The sequence below is a fragment of the Canis aureus genome, chromosome 23, assembly GCF_053574225.1.
Source record: "Canis aureus isolate CA01 chromosome 23, VMU_Caureus_v.1.0, whole genome shotgun sequence".
Taxonomy (NCBI): Eukaryota; Metazoa; Chordata; class Mammalia; order Carnivora; family Canidae; genus Canis; species Canis aureus.
The window spans coordinates 52,349,251-52,375,108 of record NC_135633.1 but is presented as its reverse complement, the minus strand read 5'-3'; positions in this window follow the sequence as shown (position 1 = coordinate 52,375,108).

Below are 25,858 nucleotides of genomic sequence, written 5' to 3'. Positions count from 1 at the left end.
AGGACCAGAGTAACCATATCCAGGTGAGGTACATGTTGGAAAGAGATTCACCAGTTCCAGGAGAGGTCCAGGTGGGGACCTGAGTCACCAGATCCAGGTGAAGCCCAGATGGGGACCAGAGTCACTAGGTCCAGATGAGGCCCAGGTGAGGACCAGAGTTACCAGGTACACGTGAGGCGCCGGTATGTATCAGAGGCAACAGGTCCATGTGAGGCAGGCTTGGGGACCATGGTCAATAGTTCTACTTGAGGCCCAGTGTGGAACACTGTAACCAGGTCCAGTGAGTCCCCGGTGGTGACAAGAGTCACCAGGTCCAGGTTAGGCCCAGGTGGGCACCAGGATCACCAGGTACAGGGGAGGCCCTTGAAAGAACCAGAGTCAACAGTGCGAGGTTAGGCGCAGGTGGCAACCAGGGTCAGCAGGTCCAAGTCAGGCCAAAGTGGGGTTCATTGTCACTAGAGCACGGTGAGACCCAGAAGGGGACCAGAGTAACCTGGTCCAGGTGAGGTCCAGTTGTGGAACACAGTCACCGGGTCCCAATTTTGCCCAGTTGAGGACCATGGTCAACAGGGCCAGGTGAGGCCCAGATGGGAATTGGAGTCCCCAAATTCAGGTGAAGCCCAGGTTGGGACCCCAGTCACCAGATCCAGGGTAGTCAGTTGCAGACCAGAAGCACCAGGTCCAGGTGAGGTGCAGGTGGCAACCACAGTCACCAAGTTCCGGTGAGGCCCTGGTGTGGACCAGAGTCACGAGGTACATGAGAAGCTAGAAACACTGCAGCCACCAGGTCCACATGATGTCCATGTGGGAACGAGAATCACCAGTTAGAGAGGACCCTGTGGGGATCCGTCTCACCATGTCCAGCTGAGACCCAGGTGGGAACCAGTGTCACCATGTCCAGGTGTGGCCCAGGTGAAGACCAGAGTTAATAGGTCCGGCTGGGTCACTGTTAGTGAACAGTGTAACCATATCCTGATGCTACCCAGGTGGGTACGAGTGACACCAAGTCTTGGTGAGGCCCAGGTGAGACCAGAGACATGAGGACCAGGTGAGGTCCCATGGGCACCACAGACATCAGGTCAGGTGAGTCCATGCTTAGGATCAGATTCAACAGTTACAGGTGAGGCCCAGGTGGAGCCAGAGTCACCTGGTACAGAAGAGCCAAAAGTCAGGACCAGAGTTACCAAGATCAGGTCATTCCCAGTGGGGAATAGAGTAACCATGACCCGATGATGCCCAGGTAGAACCAGAGTCACCAGGAACAGATGAGGTGCAGGTGGGGAGCATATTCACTAGGTCCCGGTGAGGCCCAGTTGAGGACCAGTGTCACCAGGTCTAGTTGAGGCCCAGACGGGTACCAGATTCACCTGGTCAAGGTGACATCCAGATGGGGACCAGAGTCACCAGGTCAGGGTGAGCCCCAGGTGGCAACCCCACTCACCAGGTCCAGGTGAGGCCAACCTGCAGGCCAGAGTCACCAGATCCAGGTGAGTCCCTAGTGGGGACCGGAGTCACCAGGTAAATGTGAGTCAACAGGAACACCACAGTCACCAGGTCCAGGTGTGGTTCATCTGGGAACGAGAGTCACCAGGTCCAGGTGAGACCCAGGTGGGGACCATAGTCACCAGGTCCAGATTGAGGCCTAGGTGGGGGGACCAGAGTCATCAGGAGCAGTTGAGGCCAAAGTGTGGAGCAAAGTTATCATGTCCTGGTGAGGCCCAGGTGGGGAACACAGTAACCATTTCCCATTGATGCCAGGTGGGAAAAGAGTCACAAGGTCCAGATGAGGTCTAAGTGAGGAGTAGATTCACCAGGTCCTGTTGAGGCCCAGCTGAGGACCAGTGTCCCAAGCTCCGGGTGAGTCCCAGAGGGGGACCAGAGTCCCCCGGTTCTGGTGATATCCAGGTGGGAACCAGAGTCAGCACGTCAGGAAGAGGCACAGAGGGGGAAGAGAATCACTAGGTCCAGGTGAGGCCCCGATGTGGAACTGAGAAACCAGGTCCCATGATGCCCATATGAGGACCTGAGTCACCAGGTCCAGGTGAGGTCCCTGTGGGAACCAGTCACCTCGTCCAGGTGAGGCCCAAGTAGGACCACAGTCACCAGGTCCAGGTGAGGCCCAGGTATATAAGAGAGTATCCAGGTCCCAAAGATACCCATGTAAGGACCACAGTCAACAGGTCCAGGAGAGATCCAAATATGGATCAGAGTCATTGTGTTCCAGGTGAGGCCAGATGGAGACCACAGGAACCAGGTCCAGGAGAGCCCCATATGGGAACCAGAGCCACCAGATCCAGGTGAGGTCCAGGTGGGGCCACAGTCACAAGGTCCAGGTGAGGTGCAGGTGGCAACAGGATTCACCAAGTCCAGGTGAAGCCCAGGTGGCGACCAGTCACCACATCCAGGTACGGACCAGCTAAGGACCAGAATCACCAGGCCCAAGTGAACCCCAAGGGGTGAACAGAGTCACCAGGTAAGGGTGAGGCCCAGAGAGGGAACCAGAGTAACGATTTAGTTTGAGGCCCAGAATGGGACCAGAGGTCCCTGGTCAAAGTGAGGCTCATGTGGGGTATAGAGTATCCAGGTCCCAGTGATGCCAGGGTGAGGACCAGAGTCACTAGGGCCATGCAGGCCCAGATGGGGAACAGAATCACTAGGTCCTGGTGATGCATAGAAACACACCCCAGTCAGCAGTATCAGGTGAGCCCCTTGTGGGAACCAGAGCCACTCTATCCAGCTGAGTCGCAGGTCCATGTGAGGACCACGTGAGGACCAGATTCATCAGGTCGAATTTAGGCATAGCAGGGGACAAGAGTCAACAGGTCTGGGTGCGGCCTAGGTGGGCAAGATTCAGCAGTTCTGAGTTAGATCAAAATGGGGATGAGAGACACCAGGTCCAGGTGAGGCCAAACTGAGGACCAGAGTCACCAGATCCAGGTGAGGTCCATGTTGGAAAGAGAGTCATCAGTTCCAGGAGAGGTCCAGGTGGGGACCAGAGTGACCAGATCCAGGTGAAGTCCAGGTGGGGACCAGAGTCACCAGATCCAGGTGAAGCCCAGGTGGGGACCAGAGTCACTAGGTCCAGATGAGGCCTCGGTGGGGATCAGAGTTACCAGATACAGGTGAGCCCCCGGCGGGGATCAGAGCCAAAAGGTCCACGTGAGGCCGGCGTGGGGACCATGGTCAACAGGTCTACTGAGGCCCAGGTGTGGAACAATGTAATCATGTCCAGGTGAGTCCCCGGTGGTGACAAGAGTCACCACGTCCAGTTGAGGACCAATTGGGGGCCAGGATCACCAGGTACAGGGGAGGCTCTTGAGAGAACCAGAGTCAACAGTTTGAGGTCAGGCGCAGGTGGCAACCAGGGTCAGCAGGTCCAAGTCAGGCCAAAGTTGGATTCACAGTCACTAGGGCACAGTGAGATCCAGAGGGGGACCAGAGTCACCTTGTCCAGGTGAGATCCAGTTGTGGAATACAGTCACCGGGTCCCAATTCTGCACAGTTGAGGACCATGGTCAACAGGGCCAGTTGAGGCCCAGATGGGGACCGGAGTCCCCAAATTCAAGTGAAGCCCAGGTGGGGACCACAGTCACCAGATCCAGGGTAGTCTGAGGTGGAGACCAGAATCACCAGGTCCTGGTGAGGTGCAGGTGGCAACCACACTCACCAAGTTCCGGTGAGGCCGTGGTGGGGACCAGAGTCACGAGGTACATGAGAAGCTAGTAACACTGCAGCCCCCAGGTCCACATGATGTCCATGTGGGAACGAGAATTACAAGTTACAGGTGAGGAGCAGGTGGGGATCTGAGTCACCATGTCCAGGTGAGACCCTGGTGGGAACCAGTGTCACCATGTCCAAGTGTGGACCAGGTGAAGACGAGAGTTAATAGGTCCGGCCGCGTTACTGTTGGTGAACAGTGTAACCATATCCTGATGCTACTCAGGTGGGTACCAGATACAAGGTCCTGGTGAGGCCCAGGTGGGACCAGAGAGAAGAGGTCCAGGTGAGGTACAGATGGAAAACATATTCAGCAAGTCAGGTGAGGCCATGCTTAGGATCAGAGTCACCACTTACAGGTGAGGTCCAGAGGGGACCAGAGTCACATGGCACAGAAGAGGCCAAAGTCAGGACCAGAGTTACCACGATCAGGTCAGTCCCACTGGGAATAGAGTAACCACGTCCCGATGATGCCCAGGTAGAACCACAGTTACCAGGTCCAGGTGCGGCCAACCTAAAGGCCATGCAGTGGAACCTTGTCCCGATGATGCCCAGGTAGGGAAGAGAGTCACCAGGTCCAAATGAGGCCCAGATGGAGCATATTCACTAGGTCCAGACGAGGCCCAGTTGAGGACCAGAGACACCAGATCTGGTTTAGACCTAGAGGGGTACCAGAATCACCTGGTCCAGGTGACATCCAGATGGGGACCAGAGTCTCTAGGCCTGAGTCATACGCAGAGAGAATAAGAGTCACCAGTTCCAGGTGAGGCCAAGAAAGAGTCCAAAGCAATCAGGTCCAGGTGGGGAACAAACTCACCAGGACTGGTTGAGGCCCAGATGGGATAGAGATTCACCAGGTCCAGGTGAGGCCCAGGAGGTGACCAGAATCCCCGGGTCTGGGAGAGGACCATGTAAGGACCAGATTCACCAGGTCCAAGAGAACCACGTGGGTTCCTGAGTCACCAGGTATGGGTGAAGCTCAGGTGCAACCCCACTCACCAGGTCCAGGTGAGGCCAACCTGCAAGCCAGAGTCACCAGATCCAGGTGAGGCCCTAGTGGGAACCGGTGTCACCAGGTAAATGTGAGTCTACAAGAAAACAACAGTCACCAGGTCCAGGTGTGTTTCATGTGGGAACGAGAGTCACCAGGTCCAGGTGACACCAAGGTGGGGACCACAGTCACCAGGTCCAGATTGAGGCCTGGGTGGGGGGACCAGAGTCATCAGGAGCAGTTGAGGCCAAAGTGTGGAGCAAAGTTATCATGTCCAGGTGAGGCCCAGGTGGGGAACATAATAACCATGTCCCATTGATGTCAGGCAAGAAAAAAGTCACAAGGTCCAAAAGAGGCCTAAGTGAGGAGTAGATTCACCAGGTCCTGTTGAGGATCAGCTGAGGACCAGTGTCCCAGCTCCGGGTGAGTCCCAGAGGGGGACCAGAGTCACCTGGTTCTGGTGATATCCAGGTAGGGACCAGAATCACCACGTCCGGGTGAGGCCCAGAGGGGGACGAGAATCACTAGGTCCAGGTGAGGTCCCGATGTGGAACTGAGAATCCTGGTCCCATGATGCCCGTATTAGGACCTGTGTCACCAGGTCCAGGTGAGGTCCCTGTGGGAACCAGTCACCTCGTCCAAGTGAGGTCCAGGTTGGACCACAGTCACAAGGTCCAGGTGAGGCGCAGGAGGCAACAGGATTCACCAAGTCCCGGTGAGGCCCAGGTGGCGTCCAGTCACCGGATCCAGGTGCGGAACAGATAAGTACCAGATTCTCAGGCCCAAGTGAAGCCCAACGGGTGACCAGAGTCACCAGGGCAGGGTGAGGCCCAGAGGGGGGACCAAAGTAACCAGTTTAGTTTGAGGTCCAGAATGGGACCAGAGGTCCCTGGTCAAAGAGAGGCCCAGGTGTGGAATAGATTATCCAGGTCACAATGACGCCTGGGTGAGGACCAGAGTCACTAAGGCCATGCAGGCCCAGATGGGGAACAGAATCACTAGGTCCTGGTGAGGCATAGAATAAGACCACATTCAGCAGTATCAGGTGAGCCCCTTGTGAGAACCAGAGCCACTCTATCCAGCTGAGTCCCAGGACCAGGTGAGTCCCACGTGAGGAACAGATTCATCAGGTCCAATTGAAGCATAGCTGGGGACAAGAGTCACCAGGTCTGGGTGCGGCCTAGGTGGGGCAAGATTCAGCAGTTCTGAGTTAGGTCAAAGTGGGGACGAGAGACACCAGGTCCAGGTGAGGCCAAACTGAGGACCAGATTCACCAGATCCAGGTGAGGTCCATGTTGGAAAGAGAGTCACGAGGTCCAGGAGAGGTCCAGGTGGGGTCCAGAGTCACCAGATCCATGTGAAGTCCAGGTGGGGACCAGAGTCACCAGATCCATGTGAAGCCCAGGTGGGGACCAGTGTCACTAGGTCCAGATGAGGCCCAGGTGAGGACCAGAGATACCAGGTACATGTGAGGACCCGGTGGGGATCAGAGGCAACAGGTCCATGTGAGGCCGGCTTGGGGACCATGGTCAACAGGTCTACTTGAGGCCCAGGTGTGGAACACAGTAGGCAGGTACAGGTGAGTCCCCATTGGTGACAGGAGTCACCACGTCCAGGTGTGGGCCAGGTCCGACCAGGATCACCAGGTCCAGGGAAGGCCCTTGAAAGAACCAGAGTCAACAGTTCGAGGTCAGGCGCAGGTGGCAACCAGTGTCAGCAGGTCCAAGTCAGGCCAAAGTGGGGTTCACAGTCACTAGGGCACGGTGACACCCAGAGTGGGACCAGAGTCACCTGGTCCAGGTGAGTTCCAGTTGTGGAACACAGTCACCGGGTCCCAATTTTGCACAGTTGAGGACCATATCAACAGGGCCAGGTGAGGCCCAGATGGGGACCGGAGTCCCCAAATCCAGGTGAAGCCCAGGTGGAGACCACAGTCACCAGATCCAGGGTAGTCTCAGGTGCAGACCAGAATCACCAGGTCCATGTGAGGTGCAGGTGGCAACCACACTCACCCGGTCCCGGAGAGGCCCCGGTGGGGACCAGAGACACGAGGTACATGAGAAGCTAGAAACACTGCAGCCACCAGGTCCACATGATGTCCATGTGGGAACGAACATCACCAGTTACAGGTGAGGACCAGGTGGGGATCCGACTCACCATGTCCAGGTGAGACCCAGGAGGGAACCAGTGTCACCATGTCCTCGTGTGCCCCAGGTGAAGACCAGAGTTATTAGGTCCGGCAGGATGAGTGTTAGTGAAGAGTGTAACCATATCCTGATGCTACCCAGGTGGGTACCAGAGACACCAGGTCCTGAGGCCCCAGGTGTAACCGGAGACATGAGGTCCAGGTGAGGTCTCGATGGGAACCACAGTCACCAGGTCAGGTGAGCCCATGCTTAGGATCAGAGTCACCAGGTACAGGTGAGGCCCAGGTGGAGCCAGAGTCACCTGGTACAGAAGAGGCCAAAGTCAGGACCAGAGTTACCAGGATCAGGTCAGTCCCAGTGGGTAATACAGTAACCATGTCCCAATGATGCCCAGGTAGAATCAGAGTCACCAGGACGAGCGAGGCGCAGGTGGGCAGAATATTCACTAGGTCCAGATGAGGCCCAGATGAGGACCAGAGTCACCAGGTCTAGTTGACGCCTAGAGGGGTACCAGATTCACCTGGTCTAGGGGACATCCAGATGGGGACCAGAGTCACCCTGTCAGGGTGAGGCCCAGAGGGCATCCAGAATCATCATGTCCAGGTGAGGTTCAGGTGTGGAACAGAGTATCCAGGTCATAATGGTCCACATGTGAGGACCAGAGTCAACAGATCTGGGTGAGGCCCAGTTAGGAGCAGAGTCACAAGTTCCAGTTGAGGCCAAGAAGGAGTCCACAGCAATCAGGTCCAGGTGGGGATCAAAGTCACCAGGAATGGGTGAGGCCCAGATGGGGACCAGATTCACCAGGTCCAGGTGATTCCGAGGTGGTGACAAGGGTTACCAGTTCCGGGTGAGGACCAGGTAAGGACCAGATTCACCAGGTCCAAGTGAGGCCCACGTGAGACCTGTGTCACCAGGTATGGCTGAGGCCCAGGTGGCAAGCCCACTCACCAGGTCTAGGTGAGGCCAACCTGCAGGCCATGCAGAGGAACCGTGTCCCGATGATGCCCAGGTCGGGACCAGAGGTTCGAGGTCCAGGTGACCCCAACCTGCAGGCCATGCAGAGGAACCGTGTCCTGATGATGCCCAGGTAGGGACCAGAGTTACCAGTTCAAGAAGAGGCCAACCTGCAGACCATTATGTGGAACCATGTCCCGATGTTGCCCACGTAGGGACCAGAGTCACCAGGTCGAAATGAGGCCCAGATGGAGCATATTCACTAGGTCCAGGTGAGGCCCAGTTGAGGACGAGAGTCATCAGATCTGGTTGAGGCCCAGAGGGGTACCAGATTCACCTGGTCTAGGTGACATCCAAATGGGGACCAGAGTCACCACATCAGGGTGAGGCCCAGAGGGGGACGAGAATCACTAGGTCCAGATGAGACCCCGATGTGGAACTGAGAACCCTGGTCCCGTGATGCCCATATAGGACCTGAGTCACCAGGTCCAGGTGAGGTCCCTGTGGGAACCAGTCACCTCGTCTAGGTGAGGCCCAGGTGGGACCACAGTCACCAGGTCCAGGTGAGGCCCAGGTATATAGAGAGTATCCAGGTCCCAATGATGCCCAGGTAAGGACCAGAGTCAACAGGTCCAGGAGAGGACCAAATATGGATCAGAGTCATTGTGTTCCAGTTGAGGCCAGAAGGAGACCACAGGAACCAGGTCCAGAAGAGCCCCATATGGGAACCAGAGCCAACATATCAGGGTGAGGTCCAGTTGTGACCACAGTCAGAAGGTCCAGGTGAGGCGCAGGTGGCAACAGGATTCACCAAGTCCAGGTCAGGCCCAGGTGGCCACCAGTCACCAGATCCAGATGCGGACCAGCTAAGGACCAGATTCATGAGGCCCAAGTGAACCCCAAGGGGTGACAAGAGTCACCAGGTAAGGGTGAAGCCCAGAGGGGAACCAGAGTAACCAGTTTACTTTGAGGCCCAGAATGGGACCAGGGGTCCCTGGTCAAAGGTAGGCCCAGGTGTGGCATAGAGTATCCAGGTCCCAATGATGCCTGGGTAAGGACCAGAGTCACTAGGGCCATGCAGGCCCAGATGGGGAACAGAATCACTAGGTCCTGGTGAGGCATAGAATAAGACCACAATCACCAGTATCAGGTGTGCCCCTTGTGGGAACCAGAGCCACTCTATCCAGCTGAGTAACAGGTCCATGTGAGCCCCACGTCAGGACCAGATGCATCAGGTCGAATTGAGGCATAGTTCGGGACAAGAGTCACCAGGTCTGGGTGCGGGCTAGGTGGGGCAAGATTCAGCAGTTCTGAGTTAGGTCCAAGTGGGGACGAGAGACACCAAGTCCAGGTGAGGCCAAACTGAGGACCAGAGTCACCAGATCCAGGTGATGTCCATGTTGGAAAAGAGTCACCAGGTCCAGGAGAGGTCCAGGTGGGACCAGAGTCACCAGATCCAGGTGAAGTCCAGGTGGGGATCAGAGTCACCAGATCCAGGTGAAGCCCAGGTGGGGACCAGAGTCACTAGGTCCAGATGAGGCCCAGGTGAGGACCAGAGTTACCAGGTACACGTGAGGCGCCGGTAGGTATCAGAGGCAACAGGTCCATGAGAGGTAGGCTTGGAGTCCATGGTCAAGAGTTCTACCTATTAACTCTAGGTCCAGTTGAGGCCCAGGTGAGGACCAGAGTTACCAGGTATACGTGAGGCCCCGGTGGGGATCAGAGGTAACAGGTCCATGTGAGGCGAGCTTGGGGACTATGGTCAAGAGGTGTAATTGAGGCCCAGGTGTGGAACACAGTAAGCAGGTCCAGATGAGTCCCCGGTGGTGACTAGAGACACCACATGCAGGTGAGGCCCAGGTGGGCATCAGGATCACCAGGTACAGGGGAGGCCCTTGAAAGAACCAGAGTCAACAGTTCGAGGTCAGGCACAGGTGGCAACCAGCTCAGCAGGTCGAAGTCAGGCCAAAGTGGGTTCACAGTGACTAGGGCACGGTGAGACCCAGAGGGGGACCAGAGTCACCTTGTCCAGGTGAGTTCCAGTTGTGGAACACAGTCACACGGTCCCAATTTTCCGCAGTTGAGGACCATGGTCAAAGGGCCAGGTGAGGCCCAGATGGGGACCGGAGTCCCCAAATCCAGGTGAAGCCCAGGTGGGGACCACAGTCACCAGATCCAGGGGAGTCTCAGGTGCAGACCAGAATCACCAGGTCCAGGTGAGGTGCAGGTGGCAACCACCACTCACCAGGACCCGGTGAGGCCCTGGTGGGGACCAGAGTCACGAGGTACATGAGAAGCTAGAAACACTGCAACCACCAGGTCCACATGATATCCATGTGGGAACGAGAATCACCAGTTACAGCTGAGGACCAGGTGGGGATCCGACTCACCACGTCCAGGTGAGACCGAGGTGGGAACCAGTATCACCATGTCCAGATGTGGCCCAGGTGAAGGCCAGAGTTAATAGGTCCCGCTGGGTCACTCTTATTGAACAGTGTAACCATATCCTGATGCTACCGAGGTGGGTACCGAGACACCAGGTCCTGGTGAGGACCAGTTGGGACCAGAGACATGAGGTCCAGGTGAAGTCTCGATGGGAACCACAGTCACCAGGTCAGGTGAGGCCATGCTTACGATCAGAGGCACCACTTACAGGTGAGGCCCAGGTGGAGCCAGAGTCACCTGGTACAGAAAATGCCAAAGTCAGGAATAGTGTTACCAGGATCAGGTCACTCCCAGTGGGGAATAGAGTAACCATGTCCCGATGATGCCCACGTAGAACCAGAGTCACCATATCCAGATGAGGCGCAGTTGGGGAGCATATTCACTAGGTCCCGGTAAGGCCCAGTTGAGGACTAGAGTCACCAGGTTTGGTTGAGGCCTAGAGGGGTATCAGATTCACCTGGTCTAGGAGACATCCAGATGGTGACCAGAGTCTCCATGTCAGAGGGAGGCCCAGAGTGGTTCCAGAGTCATCATGTCCAGGTGAGGCTCAGGTGTGGAGCAAAGTTATCATGTCCAGGTGAGGCCCAGGTGGGAAACAGAGTAACCATGATCCCATTGATGCCAGGTGGGAAAAGAGTCACAAGGTCCAGACGAGACCTAAGTAAGGAGTAGATTCAACAGGTACTGTTGAGATCCAGCTGAGGACAAGTGTCGCCAGCTCCGGGTGAGTCCCAGAGGGGGACCAGAGTCACCCGGTACTGGTGATATCCAGGTGGGGACCAGAGTCACCACGTCAGGGTGAGGCCCAGAGGGGACGAAAATCACTAGGTCCAGGTGAGGCCCCGATGTGGAACTGAGAAACCAGGTCCCATGATGCCAATATGAGGACCTGAGCCACCAGGTCCAGGTGAGGTCCCTGTGGGAACAAGTCACCTCGTCCAGGTGAGGCCCAGGTGGGACCACAGTCACAAGGTCCAGATGAGGCACAGGAATATAAGAGAGTATCCAGGACCCAATGATGCCCAGGTAAGGACCAGAGTCACCAGGTCCAGGAGAGGCCCAAATATGGATCGAAGTCATTGTGTTCCAGGTGAGGCCAGATGGAGACCACAGGAACCAGGTCCAGTAGAGCCCCATATGGGAACCAGAGCCACCAGATCCAGGTGAGGTCCAGGTGGGACCACAGTCACAAGGTCCAGGTGAGGCGCAGGAGGCAACAGGATTCAACAAGTCCAGGTTAGACCCAGGTGGCGACCAATCACCAGATTCAGGTGCGGACCAGCTAAGGACCAGTTTCAGCAGGCCCATGTGAAGCCATGGGGTGACCAGAGTCACCAGGTAGGGTTGAGGCCCAGAGGGGGAACCAAGTAACCAGTTTAGTTTGAGGCCCAGAATGGGACCAGAGGTCCCTCGTCAAAGTGAGGCCCAGGTGTGGAATAGATTATCCAGGTCCCAATGATGCCTGGGGGAGGACCAGAGTCACTAGGGCCATGCAGGCCCAGATGGCAAACAGAATCACTAGGTCCTGGTGAGGCATAGAATAACACCACAGTCAGGAGAATCAGGTGATCCCCTTGTGGGAATCAGAGCCACTCTATGGAGCTGAGTCCCAGGTCCATGTGAGGCCCACGTGAGGACCAGATTCATCAGGTCGAATTGAGGCATAGCTGGGGACAAGAGTCACCTGGTCTGGGTGCGGCCTAGGTGTGGCAAGATTCTGCAGTTTTGAGTTAGTTCAATGTGGGGATGAGAGACACCAGGTCCAGGTGAGGGCAAAGTAAGGACCAGAGTCACCAGATCCAGGTGGTCCATGTTGGACAGAGAGTCACCAGGTCCAGGAGATATCCAGGTGGGGACCAGAGTCACCAGATCCAGGTGAAGTCCAGCTGGGGACCAGAGTCACCAGATCCAGGTGAAGCCCAGGTGGTGACCAGAGTCACTAGGTCCAGATGAGGCCAGGTGAGGACCAGAGTTACCAGACAACTGAGGCCCCGGTGGGGATCAGAGGCAACAGGTCTACTTAAGGTCCAGGTGTAGAACACAGTAACAAGGGCCAGGTGAGTCCCCGGTGTTGACAAGTGTCACCACATCCAGGTGAGGCCCAGGTGGGGACCAGGATCACCAGGTCCAGGGGAGGCTCTTGAAAGAACCAGAGTCAAATTTCGAGGTCAGGAGCAGGTTGCAACAAGGGTCAGCAGGTCCAAGTCAGGCCAAAGTGGGGTTAAGAGTCACTAGGGCACGGTGAGACCCAGAGGGGGACCAGAGTCCACTGGTCCAGGTGAGGTCCAGTTGTGGAACACAGCCACCGGGTCCCAATTTTGCCCAGTTGAGGACCATGGTCAACACGGCCAGGTGAGGCCCAGATGGGGACCAGAGTCCCCAAATCCAGGTGAAGCCCAGGTGGGGACCACAGTCACCAGATCCAGGGTAGTCTCAGGTGCAGACCAGAATCACCAGATCCAGGTGAGGTGCAGGTGGCAACCACACTCACCAGGTCCCGGTCAGGCCCTGCTGGGGACCAGAGTCTCGAGGTACATGAGAAGCTAGAAACACTGCAGCCACCAGGTCCACAAGATGTCCATGTGGGAACGAGAATCACCAGTTACAGGTGAGGACCAGGTGGGGTCCGACTCAACATGTCCAGGTGAGACCCAGGTGGGAACCAGTGTCACCATGTTCAGGTGTGGCTCAGGTGAAGACCGCAGTTAATAGGTCCGGCTGGGTCACTGTTAGTGAACAGTGTAAGCATATCTTGATGCTACCCAGGTGGGTACCGGAGACACCAGGTCCTGGTGAGGCTAGGTGGGACCAGAGACATGAAGTCCAGGTGATTTCCCGATGGGAACCACAGTCAGCAGGTCAGGTGAGGCCATGCTTAGGATCAGAGTCACCAGTTACAGGTGAGGCCCACGTGGAGCCAGAGTCACCTGGTACATAAGAGGCCAAAGTTAGGACCAGAGTTACCAGGATCAGGTCAATCCCAGAGGATAATACAGTAACCATGTCCCGATGATGCCCAGGTAGAACCAGAGTCACCAGGTCCAGATGAGGCGCAGGTGGGGACCATGTTCACTACATTACGGTGAGGCCCAGGTGAGGACCAGAGTCACCAGGTCAAGTTGAGGCCTAGAGGGATACCAGATTCACCTGGTCTATGTGACATCCAGATGGGGAACAGAGTCCACATGTCAGGCTGAGGCCCAGAGGGGATCCAGATTCATCATGTCCAGTGAGACTCAGGTGTGGAACAGAGTATCCAGGTCATAATGGTCCACAGGTGAGGACCAGAGTCACCAGATCTGGGTGAGACCCAGTTAGGATCAGAGTCACCAGTTCCAGGTGAGGCCAAGAAGGAGTCCACAGCAATCAGGCCCAGGTGGGGAACAAAGTCAACAGGACTGGGTGAGGCCCAGATGGGGACCAGATTCACCAGGCCCAGGTGAATCCTAGGTGGTGACCAGAGTTACCAGTTCTGGGTGAGGACCAGGTAAGGACCAGATTCACCAGGTCCAAGTGAGGCCCGCGTGGGGACCTGTGTCACCAGGCATGGTTGAGGCCCAGATGACAACACCACTCACCAGGTCCAGGTGATTCCAAACTGCAGGCCATGCAGAGGAACAATATGCCAATGATACGAAGGTACTGACTAGAGTTACCATGTCCAGGTGAGGCCAACATGCAGGCCATGCAGTGGAACCATGTCCCCATGATGCCGAGGTAGGGACCAGAGTCACCAGGTCCAAATGAGGCCCAGATGGAGCATATTCACTAGGTCCAGGTGATGCCCAGTTGAGGACCAGAGTCACCAGATCTGGTTGAGGCCTAGAGGGGTACCAGAATCTCCTGGTCCAGGTGACATCCAGATGGGGTCCAGAGTCACTAGGTCAGGGTGAGGCCCAGAGTGGTTCCGAGTCATCATGTCCAGGTGAGGCTCAAGTGTGGAACAGAGTCACCAGATACCAATGATGCCCAGGTGAGGACCAGGTTCACCAGGACTGGGTGACGCGCAGATAGTATCAGAGTCACCAGTTCCAGGTGAGGCCAAGAAAGTGACCAAACCAATCAGGTCCAGGTGGGGAACCAAGTCACCAGGACTGGGTGAGGCCCAGATGGGGACCAGATTCACCAGGTCCAGGTGAGGCCCAGTTGGGGACCAGAGTCCCCGGGTCTGGGAGAGGACCAGGTAATGACCAGATTAAAAGGTCCAATAGGCCCACGTGGGGACCTGAGTCACCAGGTTTGGGTGAGGCCCAGGTGGCAACCCCACTCACCAGGTCCAAGTGAGGCCAACCAGCAGGCCAGAGTCAACAGATCCACGTGAGGCCCTAGTGGGCACCGGAGTCACCAGGTAAATGTGAGTCTACAAGAATACCACAGGCACCAGGACCTGGTGTGGTTCATGTGGGAACGACAGTCACCAGGTCCAGGTGAGACCCAGGTGGGGACAACAGTCTCCAGGTCCAGATTGAGGCCTAGGTGGGGGGACCAGGGTCATCAGGACCAGTTGAGGCCAAAGTGTGGAGCAAAGTTATCATGTCCATGTGAGGCCCAGGTGCGGAAGAGAGTAACCATGTCCCATTGATGCCAGGTGGGAAAAGAGTCACAAGGTCCAGACGAGGCCTAAGTGAGGAGTAGATTCACCAGGTCCTGTTGAGACCCAGTTGAGGACCAGTGTCCCCAGGTCCGGATGAGTCCAAGAGGGGGACCAGAGTCACCCGGTTCTGGTGATATCCAGGTGGGGACCAGAGTCAGCACGTCAGTGTGAGGCCCAGAGGGGGACGAGAATCACTAGGTCCATGTGAGGCCCCGAAGTGGAACTGAAAAACCAGGTCTCATGATGCCCATATGAGGACCTGAGTCACCAGGTCCAGGTGAGGTCCCTGTGGGAACCAGTCACCTCGTCCAGGTGAGGCCCAGGTGGGACCACAGTCACCAGGTCCAGTTGAGGCCCAGGTATATAAGAGAGTATCCAGGTCCCAATGATGGCCAGGAAAGGACCAGAGTCAACAGGTCCAGGAGATGCCCAAATATGGATCAGAGTCATTGTGTTCCAGGTGAGGCCAGATGGAGACCACAGGAAACAGGTCCAGGAGAGCCCCATATGGGAACCAGAGCCAACAGATCCAGGTGAGTTCCAGGTGGGACTACAATCACAAGGTCCAGGTGAGGCGCAGGTGGCAACAGGATTCACCAAGTCCAGGTGAGTCCCAGGTGGCGACCAGTCACCACATCCAGGTGCAGACCAGCTAAGGACCAGATTCACCAGGCCCAAGTGAAGCCAAGGGGTGACCAGAGTCACGAGGTAAGGGTGAATCCGAGAGGGGCACCAGAGTAACCAGTTTAATTTGAGGCCAAGAATGGGACCAGAGGTCCCTGGTCAAAGAGGGGCCCAGGTGTGGAATAGAGTATCCAGGTCCCAATGATGCCTGGGTGAGGACCAGAGTCACTAGGGCCATGCAGACCCAGATGGGGAACAGAATCACTAGGTCCTTGTGAGACATAGAAAAAGACCCGAGTCACCAGTAACAGGTGAGACTCTTGTTGGAACCAGATCAACTCTATGCAGCTGAGTCCCAAGTACATGTGAGGCCCACGTGAGGACCAGATTCATCAGGTCAGGTCGAATTGAGGCATAGCTGGGGACAAGAGTCCCCAGGTCTGGGTACGTCCTAGGTTTGGCAAGATTCTGCAGTTTTGAGTTAGGTCAAAGTGGGGACGAGAGACACCAGGTCCATGTGAGGCCGAACTGAGGACCAGAGTCACCAGATCCAGGTGAGGTCCAGGTGGGGACCAGAGTCACTATATCCAGGTGAAGTCCAGGTGGGGACCAGAGTCACTAGGCCCAGATAAGGCCCAGGTGAGGACCAGAGTTACCAGGTACACTTGAGGCCACGGTGGGGATCAGAGGAAACAGGTCCATGTGAGGCCGGCTTGGGGACTATGGTCAAGAGGTGTACTTGAGGCCCAGGTGTAGAACACAGTAAGCAGGTCCAGGTGAGTCCCCGGTGGTGACAAGAGTAACCACGTCCAGGTGAGGCCCAGATGCGGACCAGGATCACCAGATACAGGGGAGGCCCTTGAAAGAACCAGAGTCAACAGTTCGAAGTCAGACTTAGGTGGCATCCAGGGTCAGCAGGTCCAAGTCAGGCCAAAGTGGGGTTCACAGTCACTAGGGCACGGTGAGACCCAGAGGGGGACCAGAGTCACCTGGTCCAGGTGAGGTCCAGTTGTGGAACACAGTCACCGGGTCCCAATTTTGCCCAGTTGAGGACCATGGTCAACAGGGCCAGGTGAGGCCCAGATGGGGACCGGAATCCCCAAATCCAGGTGAAGCTGAGGTGGGGACCACAGTCACCAGATCCAGGGTAGTCTCAGGTGCAGACCAGAATCACCAGGTCCAGGTGTGGTGCCGGTGGCAACCAAACTCACCAGGTCCCAGTGAGGCCCTGGTGGGGACCAGAGTTACGAGGTACATGAGAAGCTAGAAACACATGGGATCCCTGGGTGGCCCAGCGGTTTGTCGCCTGCCTTTGGACCAGGGCGCGATCCTGGAGACCCGGGATCGAATCCCACGTCGAACTCCCTGTGCATGGAGCCTGCTCCTACTTCTGCCTTTGTCTCTGCCAATCGCTCTGTGACTATCATAAATAAATAAAAATTTAAAAAAAGAAGCTAGAAACACTGCGGACAACAGGTCCACATGATCTCCATGTGGGAACGAGAATCACCAGTTATAGGAGAGGACCAGGTGGGGATACGACTCACCATGTCCAGGTGAGACCCAGGTGGGAACCAGTGTCACCATGTGCAGGTGTGGCCCAGGTGAAGACCAGAGTTAATAGTTCCGGCTGGCGCACTGTTAGTGAACACTGTAACCATATCCTGATGCTACCCAGGAGGGTCCCAGGGACGCCAGGTCCTGGTGAGGCCCAGGTGGGACCAGAGACATTAGGTCCAGGTGAGGTCCCGATGGGAACCACAGTCACCAGGTCAGGTGAGGCCATGCTTAGGATCAGAGTCACCAGGTACAGGTGAGGCCGAGGTGGAGCCAGAGTCACCTGGTATAGAAGAGGCCAAAGTCAGGAACAGAGTTGCCAGGATCAGGTCAGTCCCAGTGGGGAATAGAGTAACCATGTCCCGATGATGCCCAGGTAGAACCAGAGTCACCAGGTCCAGATGAGGCGCAGGTGGGGAGCATGTTCACTAGGTCCCGGTGAGGCCCAGTTGAGGACCAGATTTACCAGGTCAAGTTGAGGCATAGAGGGGTACCAGATTCACCTGGTGAGGTGACATACGGATGGGGACCAGAGTCACCATATCAGGCTGAGGCACAGAGGGGCTCCAGAGTCATCATGTCCAGGTGAGGCTCAGGGGTGGAAGAGTTTATCCAGCTCATAATGGTCCACAGATGAGTACCAGAGTCACCAGAACTGGGTGAGGCCCAGTTAGGATCAGAGTCACCAGTTGCAGGTGAGGCCAAGAAGGAGTCCACAGCAACCAGGTCCAGGTGGGGAACAAAGTCACCAGGACTGGATGAGGCCCAGATGGGGACCAGATTCACCAGGCCCAGGTGAATCCCAGGTGGTGACCAGAGTTACCAGTTCCGGGTGAGGACCAGGTAAGGACCAGATTCACCAGGTCCAAGTGAGGCCCACGTGGGGACCTGTGTCACTAGGCATGAGTGAGGCCCAGGTGACAAACCCACTCACCAGGTCCAGGTGAGGCCAAACTGCAGGCCATACAGAGGAACCAGGTCCAATGATGCCCAGGTAGGGACGAGAGTTACCAGGTCGAGGTGAGGCCAACCTACAGGCCATGCAGTGGAACCATGTCCGATGATGCCCAGGTAGGGACCAGAGTCACCAGGTCCAAATGAAGCCCAGATGGAGCATAATCACTAGGTCCAGGTTAGGCCCAGTTGAGGACCAGAGTCACCAGATCTGGGTGAGGCCCAGTTAGGATCAGAGTCACCAGTTCCAGGTGAGGTCAAGAAGGAGTCCACAGCAATCAGGTCCAGGTGGGGAACAAAGTCATCAGGACTGGGTGAAGCCCAGATGGGGACCAGATTCACCAGGTCCACGTGATTCCCAGGTGGTGACCAGATTTACCAGATTCACCAAGTCCAGGTGATTCTCAGAAGGTGACCAGAATTACCAGATACACCAGATCCAAGTTAGACCCACGTGGGGACCTGTGTCACCTAGTATGGGTGAGGCCCAAGTGGTAACCCCACTCACCAGGTCCAGGTGAGGCCATCCTGCAGGGCTTGCAGTGGAACCACGTCCCGAAGATGCCCATCTAGGGACTAGAGTTACCAGATCCAGGTGAGGACAACCTGCAGGCAAGAGTCACCAGATCCAGGTGGGGACCAGAGTCTCCAGGTAAATGTGAGTCTACAAGTACACCACAGTCACCAGGTCCAGGTGTGGTTCATGTGGGAACGAGAGTCACCAGGTCCAGGTGAGAACCTGGTGGGGACCACAGTCACCAGGTCCAGATTGTGGCCTAGGTGGGGGGACAAGAGTCATCAGGACCATTTGAGGCCAAAGTGTGGAGCAAAGTTATCGTGTCCAGGTTAGGCCCAGGTGGGGAACAGAGTAACCGTGTCCTATTGATGCCAGGTGGGAAAAGAGTCACAAGGTCCAGATGAGGCCTAAGTGAGGAGTAGATTCACCAGGTCCTGTTGAGGCCCAGTTGAGGCCCAGTGTCCCCAGCACAGGGGGAGTCCCAGAGGGGGACGAGAGTCACCCGGTTCTGGTGATATCCAGGTGGGGACAAGAGTCACCACGTCATGGTGAGGCCCAGAGGGGGACGAGAGTCACTAGGTCCAGATGAGGTCCCGATGTGGAAATGAGAAACCAGGTCCCATGATGCCCATATGAGGACCTGAGTCACCAGGTCCAGGTGAGTTCCCTGCAGGAACCAGTCACCCCGTCCAGGTGAGGCCCAGGTGGGACCACAGTCACCAGGTCCAGGTGAGGCCCAGGTATATAAGAGAGTATCCAGGTCCCAATGATGCCCAGGTAAGGACCAGAGTCAACAGGTTCAGGAGAGGCCCAAATATGGATCAGAGTCATTGTGTTCCAGGTGAGTCCAGATGGAGACCACAGAAACCAGGTCCAGGAGAGCCCCATATGGGAACCAAAGCCACCAGATCCAGGTGAGGTTCAGGTGGGACCACAGTCACAAGGTTCAGGTAAGGTGCAGGTGGCAACAGGATTTACCAAGTCCAGATGAGGCCCAGGTGGCGACCAGTCACCAGATCCAGGTGAAAACCAGCTAAGGTCCAGATTCACCAGCCCCAAGTGAAGCCCACGGGGTGACTAGAGTCACCAGGTAAGGGTGAGGCCCAGAGGGGCAACCAGAGTAACCAGTTTAGTTTGAGGCCTATAATGGGACCAGAGATCCCGGGTGAAAGTGAGGCCCAGGTGTGGAATAGAGTATCCAGGTCCGAATGATGCCTGGGTGAGGACCAGAGTCACTAAGGCCATGCAGGCCCAGATGGGGAACAAAATCACTAGGTCCTGGTGAGGCATAGAATAAGACCACAGTCACCAGTATCAGGGGAGGCCCTTGTGGGAACCAGAGCCACTCTATGCAGCTGAGTCCCAGGTCCATGTGAGGCCCACGTTAGGACCAGATTCATCAGGTCGAATTGAGGCATAGCTGGGGACAAGAGTCATCAGGTCTGGGTGTGGCCTAGATGGGGCAAGATTCAGCAGTTCTGAGTTAGGTCAAAGTGGGGATGAGAGACACTAGGTGCAGGTGAGGTCAAAGTGAGGACCAGAGTCACCAGATCCAGGTGAGGTCCAGGTGGGGACCAGAGTCACCAGATCCAGGTGAATTCCAGGTGGGGACCAGAGTGACCAGATCCAGGTGAAGCCCAGGTGGGGACGAGAGTCACTAGGTCCACATGAGACCCATGTGAGGACCAGAGTTACCAGGTACACGTGGGGATCAGAGGCAAAAGGCCCATGTGATTCTGTCTTGGGGACCATGGTGATCAGGTATACTTGTTGCCCAGGTGTGGAACACAGTAAGCAGGTCCAAGTGAGTCCCCGGTGGTGACAAGGGTCACCACGTCCAGGTAAGTGCCAGGTGGGGACCAGGATCACCAGGTCCAGGGGAGGCCCTTGAAAGAACCAGAGTCAACAGTTCGAGGTCAGGCGCAGGTGGCAACCAGGGTCAGCAGGTCCAAGTCAGGCCAAAGTGGGGTTCACAGTCACTAGGGTACGATGACGCCCAGAGGGGAAACAGAGTCACATGGTCCAGGTGAGGTCCAGTTGTGGAACACAGTCACCGCGTCCCAATTTTGCCCAGATGAGACCTTGATCAACAGGGCCAGGTGAGGCCCAGATGGGGACCGGAGTCCCTAAATCCAGGTGATGTCCAGGTCGGGACCACAGTCACCAGATCCAGGGTAGTCTCAGGTGCAGACCAGAATCAACAGGTCCAGGTGAGGTGCAGGTGGCAACCACACTCACCAGGTCCCGGTGAGGCCCCGGTGGGGTCCAGAGTCACGAGGTACATGAGAAGCTAGAAACACTGCAGCCACCAGGTCCAGATGATGTCCATGTGGGAACGAGAATCACCAGTTACAGGTGAGGACCAGGTGGGGATCCGACTCACCATGTCCAGGTGAGACCCAGGTGGGAACGAGTGTCACCATGTCCAGGTGTGGCCCAGGTGAAGACCAGAGTTAATAGTTCCGGCTGGGTCACTGTTATTGAACAGTGTAACCATATCCTGATGCTACCAAGGATGGTACCTGAGACACCAGGTCCTGGTGAGGCCCAGGTTGGACCAGAGACATGAGGTCCAGGTGAGGTCCCGATGGGAACCACAGTCACCAGGTCAGGTGAGGCCATGCTTAGGATCAGAGTCACCAGTTACAGCTGAGGCCCAGGTGGAGCCAGAGTCACTAAGTACAGAAGAGGCCAAAGTCAGGACCAGTGTTACCAGGATCAGGTCATTCCCAGTGGGGAATAGAGTAACCAGGTCCCGATGATGCCCAGGTAGAACCAGAGTCACCAGGTCCAGATGAGGCGCAGGTGGGGAGCATGTTCACTAGGTCCCAGTGAGGCCCAGTTGAGGACCAGAGTCACCAGATCTGGTTGAGGCCTAGAGGGGTACCAGAAACACCTGGTCCAGGTGACATCCAGATGGGGACCAGAGTCACCAGGTCCAGGTTATTCCCAGGTGGTGAACAGAGTTACGAGTTCCGGGTGAGGACCAGGTAAGGACCAGAGTCTCCAGGTCCAAGTGAGGCCCAAGTGGGGACCAGTGTCACCAGACATTTGTGAGGCCCATGTGACAACCCCCCTCACCAGGTACAGGTGAGGCCAACCTGAAAGCCATGCAGAGGAACCATGTCCAGATGATGCCGAGGTAGGGACTAGAGTTCTCAGGTCCAGGTGAGGCCAACCTGCAGGCCATGCTGTGGAACATGTCCCGATGATGGCCAGGTAGGGATCAGAGTCACCAGGTCCAAATGAGGCCCAGATGGAGCATATTCGCTAGGTGCAGGTGAGGCCCAGTTGAGGATCACAGTCATCAGATCTGATTGAGTCCTAGAGGAGTACCAGAATCACCTGGACCAGGTGACATCCAGATGGGGACCAGAGTCACCAGGTCAGGGTGAGGCCCAGAGAGGTTCCAGAGTCATCATGCCCAGGTGAGGCTCAGGTGTGGAACAGAGTGACCAGGTACCAATGATGCCCAGGTGAGGACCAGAGTCACCAGATCTGGGTGACGTGCAGATACGATCAGAGTCACCAGTTCCAGGTGAGGCCAAGTAGGAGTCCACAAAAATCAGTTCCAGGTGGCGAACAAAGTCACCAGGAATGGGTGAGGCCCAGATGGGGACCAGATTCACCAGCTCCAGGTGACGCCCAGGTAGTGAGCAGAGTCCCCGGGTCTTGGAGAGGACCAGGTAAGGACCAGATTAATAGGTCAAAGAGGCCCACGTGGGGACCTGAGTCACCAGGTTTGGGTGAGGCCCAGGTGGCAACCCCACTCACCAGGTCCAAGTGAGGCCAACCTGCAGGCCAGAGTCACCAGATCCAGGTGAGGCCCTAGTGAGGACCGGAGTCACCAGATCCATGTGAGATCCATGTTGGAAAGAGAGTCACCAGGTCCAAGAGAGGTCCAGGTGGGGACCAGAGTCACCAGATCCAGGTGAAGTCCAGGTGGGGACCAGAGTCACCAGATTCAGGTGAAGCCCAGGTGGGGACAAGAGTCACTAGGTCCAGATGAGGCCCAGGTGAGGACCAGAGTTATCAGGTACACATGAGGCCCCGGTGGGGATCAGAGGCAACAGGTCCATGTGAGGCCGGCTTGGGGACCATGGTCAACAGGTCTACTTGAGGCCCTGGTGTGGAATACAGTAAGCAGGTCCAGGTGAGTCCCCGGTGGTGACAAGAGTCACCACGTACAGGTGAGTCCCAGGTGGGGACCAGGATCACCAGGCACAGGGGAGGCCCTTGAAAGAACCAGAGTCAACAGGTCGAAGTCAAGCGCAGGTGGCAACCAGGGTCAACAGGTCCAAGTCAGGCCAAAGTGGGGTTCACAGTCATTAGCGCACGGTGAGACCCAGAAGGGGACCAGAGTCACCTGGTCCAGGTGAGGTCCATTTGTGGAACACAGTCACCCGGCCCCAATTTTGCCGAGTGACGACCATGATCAACAGGGCCAGGTGAGGCCCAGATGGGGACCGGAGTCCCCAAATCCTGGTGAAGACTGGGGGGGTCCACAGTCACCAGATCCAGGGTAGTCTCAGGTGCAGACCAGAATCACCAGGTCCAGGTGTTGTGCAGGTGGCAACCACACTCACCAGGTACCGTTGAGGCTCTGGTGGGGACCAGAGTCACGAGGAACATGAGAAGGTAGAAACACTGCAGCCACCAGGTCCACATGATGTCCATGTGGGAACGAGAATCACCAGTTACAGGTGAGGACCTGGTGGGGATCCGACTCAGCATGTCCAGGTGAGACCCAAGTGGGAACCAGTGTCACCATGTCCAGGTGTGGCCCAGGTGAAGAACAGAGTTAATAGGTCCGGCAAGGTCACTGTTAGTGAACAGTGCAACCATATCCTGATGCTACCCTGGTGGGTACCAGAGTCACCAGGTCCTGGTGAGGCAAAGGTGGGACCAGAGACATGAGGTCCAGGTGAGGTCCCGATGGGAACCACAGTCACCAGGTCTGGTGAGGCCACGCTTTGGATCAGAGTCACCAGTTACTGGTGAGGCCCAGGTGGAGCCAGAGTCACCTGGTCAGAAGAGGCCAAAGTCAGGACCAAAGTTACCAGGATCAGTTCAGTCCCAGTGGTGAATAGGGTAACCATGTCCCGATGATGCCCAGGTAGAACCAGAGTCACCAGGTCCAGATGAGGAGCAGGTGGGGAGCATGTTCACTAGGTCTCGGTGAGGCCCAGATGAGGACCAGAATACCCAGGTCTAGTTGAGGCCTAGAGGGGTACCAGATTCACCTGGTCTAGGTGACATCCAGATGGGGACCAGAGTCACCATGTAAGGGTGAGGCCCGGAGGGATCCAGAGTCATCATGTCCAGGTGAGGCTCAGGTGAGGAACAGAGTCACCAGGTACCAATGATGCCCACGTGAGGACCAGAGTCACCAGATCTGGGTGACGCGCAGATAGGTTCAGAGTCACCAGTTCCAGGTGAGACCAAGAAAGAGTCCACAGCAATCAGGTCCAGGTGGGGAACAAAGTCACCAGTACTGGGTTAGGCCCAAATGGGAACCAGATTCACCTAGTTCAGGTGAGGCCCAGTTGAGGACCAGTGTCCCCACCTCCGGGTGGGTCTCAGAGGGGGACCAGAGTCACACGGTTCCGGTGATATCCAGGTGGGGACCAGAGTCACCACGTCAGGGTGATCCCAGAGGGGGACGAGAATCACTAGCTCCAGGTGAGGTCCCGATGTGGAACTGAAACCAGGTCCCTTGATACCCATATGAGGACCTGAGTCAGCAGGTCAAGGTGAGGTCCCTGTGGGAACCAGTCATCTCGTCCAGGTGAGGCCCAGGTGGGACCACTGTCACCAGGTCCAGGTGAGGCCCAGGTATATAAGAGCGTATCCAGGTCTCAATGATGCCCAGGTAAGGACCAGAGTCAACAGTCCAGGAGAGGCCCAAATATGGACCAGAGTCATTTTGTTCCAGGTGATGCCTGATGGAGACCACAGGAATCAGGTCCAGGAGAGCCCCATATGGGAAGCAGAGCCACCAGATCCAGGTGAGGTCCTGGTGGGACCACAGTCACAAGGTCCAGGTGAGGCGCAGGGGGCAACAGGATTCACCAAGTCCAGGTGAGGCCCAGCTGGCGACCAGTCACCAGATCCAAGTGAGGACAAGCTAAGGACCAGGTTCACCAGGCCCAAATGAAGCCCATGGGGTGACCAGAGTCACCAGGTAAGGGTGAGTCCCAGAGGGGGAACCAGAGTAACCAGTTTAGTTTGAGGCCCAGAATGGGTCCAGAGGTCCCTAGTCAGAGTGAGGCCCAGGTGTGGAATAGTGTATCAGGTCCCAATGATGCATGGGTGAGGACCAGAGTCACTAGGGCCATGCAGGCCCAGATCGGGACAAATCACTAGGTCCTCGTGAGGTATAGAATAAGACCACAGTCAGCCGTATCATTTGATCCCGTTGCGTGAACCAGAGCCACTCTATCTAGTTGAGTTCCAGGTCCATGTGAGGCTCACGTGAGGACCAGATTCATTAGTTCGATTTGAGGCATAGCTGGGGACAAGAGTCACCAGGTCTGTGTGCGGCCTAGGTGGGGCAAGATTCAGCAGTTCTGAGTTAGGTCAAAGTGGGGACGAGACACGCCAGGTCCAGGTGAGGCCAAACTGAGGACCAGAGTCACCAGATCCATGTGAGGTCCATGTTGGAAAGAGAGTCACCAGTCCGGGAGAGGTCCAGGTGGGGACCAGAGTCACCAGATCCAGGTGAAGTCCAGGTCGGGATCAGAGTCACCAGATCCACGTGAAGCCCAGGTGGGGACCAGAGTCACTAGGTCCCGATGAGGCCCAGGTGAGGACCAGACTTACCAGGTACACGTGAGTCCCCGGTTGGGATCAGAGGCAACAGGTCCATGTGAGGCCGACTTGGGGACCATGGTCAACAGGTCTACTTGAGGCCCTGGTGTGTAACACAGTAAGCAGGTCCAGGTGAGTCCCCGGTGGTGAAAAGAGTCACCACGTCCATGTGAGGCCCAGGTGGGGACCAGGATCACCAGGTCCAGGGGAGGCCCTTGATAGAACCAGAGTCAACAGTTCGAGGTCTGGCGCAGGTGGCAAACAGGGTCAGCAGGTCCAAGTCAGTCCAAAGTGGGGTTCACAGTCACTAGGGCACGGTGAGACCCAGAGGGGGACCAGAGTCACCTGGTCCAGGTGAGGTCCAGTTGTGGAACAGAGTCACCGGTTCCCAATTTTGCCCAGTTGAGGACCATGGTCAACAGGGCCAGGTGAGGCCCAGATGGGGACCGGAGTCCCCAAATCCAGATGATGCCCAGGTGGAACCGGAGTCACCCGATCCAGGGTAGTCTCAGGTGCAGACCAGAATCACCAGGTCCAGGTGAGGC